Source organism: Siniperca chuatsi, linkage group LG18, assembly GCF_020085105.1.
Source record: "Siniperca chuatsi isolate FFG_IHB_CAS linkage group LG18, ASM2008510v1, whole genome shotgun sequence".
Classification (NCBI taxonomy): domain Eukaryota; kingdom Metazoa; phylum Chordata; class Actinopteri; order Centrarchiformes; family Sinipercidae; genus Siniperca; species Siniperca chuatsi.
Genome location: NC_058059.1, coordinates 4916704 through 4921889, shown reverse-complemented (window position 1 = coordinate 4921889; position 5186 = coordinate 4916704).

The window sequence follows — 5186 nt, the reverse complement described above, 5'->3', positions numbered from 1 at the left end:
TCATGCAGTCGTGTCGTTCTTTCACAATCTGGTTTCATCACGTTACATTTTGTATTTTACAGCATATTAACATTTAATAAATGGTTTATAAAACACTAATGTAGTTTTAAGATATACATACACTTTACTATATTTATTTACTATGTTTATACAGCAGCCTCTGTGTGCCCACAGGAGTTGTAGTTGTTGACAAATTCATCAATAAAACACTTTAAAATGTCCTTATTTCTGCTTAGAACTGCATTATAGTGTTACAAACCATTTATTACGTTTATATACTGCTTATATATATATGCAGGTTAAAGTAAAGTGTACTGCAAATGGGTGGAACGAAGTATTCAGATATTTTACATAAAAGTATAAATACAACAATATAAAAATACTGTTTAGAGTGAAAGTCCTGCACTCAAAATCCTACTTAAGTACACAAGTATTAGCTGTAAAATATACGTATCGAGTAAAAGTACTCATGCAGTAAAATGTCTCCTGTGACTGATATGATTATATGACATTACTAGATGCTTTTTTGTGAAATATTGGATAATTTGACCTCTTAGGGCTAAAAACAATCATTTACATGAAACCATGTGAGACGTTTAGACGGGAAATGTCTCTTTGGTAGAACTGTTAACAACTCGCACAACGTGACAAGGAGCCACAACTAGACACTGATGATTTTTCACAAGCGAAAAAAAAAAGGTTGGAAACGCTGAATCTTTAACAATGCATTTGATTTTTTTTTAAGCTTCTCATTTGTTTTTGTTTTTTTAAATGTAAAATTTGATTCTGCAAAGTAACTAAAGCTGTCAAACAAATGTAGTGCAGTAAAAAGTACAGTGTTTCTCTCTAAAATGTTGTGGATTAGAAGTATAAAGTATCGTACAACGGAAATCTAGTGAAGTACCTCAAAAGTACTTTGAAGGAGCATTCAAAGACCACGTGTTGGTGCTTGATTTTATTTTGAAAGGAAAAAAAATATATATATATAATTGGGATATAGAAAGCAGGGAGGAATGTCACGATAGGAAACGAAAAAGCAACAAAAAAGTAAACCATATAAAGTACATTTACATTTGTATGCTTTAAAAATCATTTAAAATATGAAGTTTCAATAAATACTTCAATACATTTAGGCATGCGGATATATTTTTTTTCATGATTTACATTTTATTACAGTATTAATTCATAAAATGACTTTTTTTCATTTCAATTATTGCACTTACGTTGTGATGGGTTCGTCGTCAAACCAGTAACATGCATAAGGTCGTAAAGGTTAAAGGTCAAACTCGTGTCATGTTCGGGGTGGGAAGAAAATCTACACAATTTGGGATTCTACACGTTTAACAAGAAGGTGAAAAAGAAAGCACGATGGTATCATGAGCCCAAATACAAAAACGGGACTGACAGCAGTGAGAGGGAGGTTTTGTCGCTGAGCAAACATCTGCTGCCAAGATTTACACTTAAACATGATCTAAAACACGTTCAATATCATTAAAGATCTTGTGGATGAAAGAGAAATTAGTCTGTTCAGAGTCACGATTTTTTAAACACTTTAGCAACAGTCTGTTTGAGTGGCAGCTGTAACTCCACGTTTTCAGGCAGACATTTTTGGTTAAATTTGCTTTCTTGCTGAGAGTTAAATGATAGCACTCTCCTACCTGTGTGGTAAACACGAAGCTATAGCTAGCTAGCTTAACTTAGCATAAAGACTAGGAGTTCTAGCCGGGGTCTGTCCAAAGGTAACACATTATATCTTGTTTGTTTAATCAGTACAACAACGGAAGCGTGAAAACTACAATTTGGTGGTTTTAATGGGGACTATGTGTCAAAGTCTGTTTCCCTAAACCCCTAGCAGTCGTTTTATACGATGCTTAAACCTGCGATAACTGTGAACACAATTCAACGTTAGCAAACAGTTAGCTACTTACCCATCCTGCAGACACAGAGGAACACTAGCATCCATTGGAGTCGTGTTTCTGTCCACTAATATCTCCACCAACTCCTGAGGGAAATATCTGGCTCAGGCTGAAAAAAATCAAAGAATTTTCTCTTGTAAAACCGAAATATACTGTTTGAAAACTCTCCTTTGTGTCGCTTGTCCAAATTTTCTTGCGCTTCACTGTGGCGCACTCATTACTGCCCCCTGTGGCCGTAGGGCAGAAGACAGTGGGTGTTTTTCCTCCAACGGCCACAAGAGGCAACGATGAGCCCACTCGCAAACAAACTATGACAAGCGGCACAAAAAACGTGAGTTTAGCTTTACCAGAACAGTATTTTTCTGCTTTACAAAATCAAAGACTTCGAGGATGAAGAGTAACTGGGGGATTTTTTTGCTCTTGAAAAAGACGCTATGAGAGCGGTGAGAGTGAACCAAAACCGTAACGCTGCAGGCCGAAAAGCTAAACTATGACAAGACGGCTAGTGCAGCTAATAAAATTGATTACAGCTTCAGCCTTGACCCAAACCACAGTATGGGGAACGCTACATGAAGGAAAAACAGACTTCGACACAAGACCTGCTAAGAAATAGTCCAGCAACGAGATAAAAAGTGTTATTTAGTGAGATTTAGAGGAGCTGGTAGGTGGATTTGATTTGGACAGTGCCAGGCTAGCGGTTTCCCCGTTTTCAGTCTTAACGCTAAGCTAAGCTAACCGTCTACAGCTTCATATCAATCTGCTCTGTAACTCTCTCTTCTAAGTGAATAAATGTATTTCCCAAAATGTCCAACTATTCCTTTAACTTTAGCCATGGTACTCGGTGCATGACTTGTTAAATACAGGGAAGTAAGTGTGAGGTTAGTTTTTAAAGTTAAAGACAGGTTTGACACAGTTAACACATAATAAGAGACCGGTATAAAATCCCACACACACACACCAAACTCAAACAACAACAACAACAACAACTCCAGTAAGTAAATAAGCTTGGAAAACAAATCTTTGAAAAAACAAGGCAGTGGAACGAGAGAAGAGTCTCTCAGGTTAATAAATGACAATAAAAACAACAAAATAAATATAAACATCACATATGATCCAAATGTTTGTTATACATGTGTGTTTAAAGCATTTAAAAAGGGTGAAGTCATCTTAAACATTTCCTCTATTTTTTTTTTAAAGACCCCATGGAACAACTTGAAACTAACAATTTTTACTATCAATTAATCTGCAGGTTATTTTCTCAATTAATCATTTAGTCTATAAAACTGTAAAAAATGCCTAAAAGTGACATCTTCAAATGTCTTGTTTTGTCCGACCAACAGTCCAAAACCCAAAGATATTCAGTTTACAGTGACATAAAACAGAGAAAAGCAGCAAAATCGTCACACATTGGAGAAGCTACAACCAAATAATAATAATAATAAAGACTTAAACAATTAATCGACTATTAAAATAGTTTTTCTGCTGAATCGTTCCAGCTCTTATTGCAATATCTTAAGAATAAAGCTCCATAAAAACAGATTTTCACCATCTGTCTGAAATACTATCACTGTCAGCTTGTTTTAGTTTCCTTTTTGGTCATATTTTATTGGGTCTTGAAGAGTAATTTAACAGTAATGTATCGTAACAGAGGTCATTATTCATCAGGGGGAATCCTCTCCACAATATATTAAAATATTATATCCATCCATCCTTTTTCCATCTCAGAGAGCGACAGCACAATCAGCCGATCACAGAAAACTGCCAAAGCTAGATTCAAGTAATCATTTATATTTCATTTGGTGCTGAAATATAAATGCTGTATATATATAAATTATATATATATGTAGTTCTAATACTGACCTGGTCAAAATGGCAGCTTTGGAGGAGGAAAAGTAGAGCATGCACAAGTCAGCAGATGTTTGTTATGAATAATGATCTGAAAAACTACAGCTGTGTGTGTGCTAATATTTCCAGTGTTGGTTCATAACACTAAATACCAGTTCTGTTAGCGGTAGCATAGTTAATGTTACATTACATGAGCTGTGTGGATGCAGCAAAAGCTACGAGCCTCCTTTACATCTTTAAAAAGCTCACAGGGATGCCTTCTGAGAGAGTAAATAGCTGTGAATGAGCAAATACAGAATATATGTTTACTTTTACCTCTCAAAGTCTCATCCTGTGTGCGCTGCAGGTAAACAGTTTATTTATTATTATTATTACATGCTAACGTGAACTCTCTGGCTTATATACTGCAGGTCTATCAGCTACTGCGTGTTAAACTAGATCAGCGGTTTTCAAAGTTGATAGTGTAACACGAATACAGTAAATATTAATGGATTTTCTAGGTTTTGTAATTACATAATGCTTTGGGTGATGTAAACAGGAAGAATGTCATGGAGTCAGTGAGTTAGCAGTGGGCTACAACTTGAGCTCCGTGTTTTTAGCCCATATTTTTTTACATTTTGGCACCATAAAATGTATGCCGAATTAGCTATTAGCAGTTCCTGTTTGCAGTGTACCCACGGATGTTCAGACAACTATCACTGGATTACTTTGATAATTAAGAAAACTTTAAAAACGTGATGATTCTCAGGCAAGTTCTGCAGTTATAAGGAGCGTCTTTCCTCTATGATTTCTAAGCGCATTTATGGACGTTGATTCGCAGTGGATATTGATGATATCCTTGTGAAATGTAAGTCACACCGATAAAAATATGTTTATCGTGTCTGTTCGGATTTGACTGAGTTATGACTGTCATGACAGAGAAGGAGTGCGATTTTTGTGTCACAGCCACTGCTGCAGCTCCAACTGTTGAACGTTTTGATAAGCCTAACTACTAATAATAATAATAATAACTAACTTCCCGTTGTTTTCAGAACACCAGCAGGCACCGGTCTCTTTCACCTCACAGTCTGAAAACCTCTGAACTAGATGATGGAGATTGAAATTAAATTGGATATCCTTCCTCCAAAATCCCTTCCTCTTGTTATATCATATTTTACTCTATATGTATCCATTTCTATACATATATATTTACTATTTTTAAAGTGAAGATGCTAAAAACAGGTATGGTTGATTTGCTAAACACACAAATCAATGCCAGTTTAGGCATTCTTCCCACCAGGATGATGAAAATGACCCATATTAGCAAATTAAAGTAATAGTTTGACATTTTGGGAAATACGTTACGATATTTGCCTTTTTGCAGAGAGAGTTAGATGAGAAGATCAATACCATTCTCATTTTTGTATGCTAAAAACAAAGCTGCAG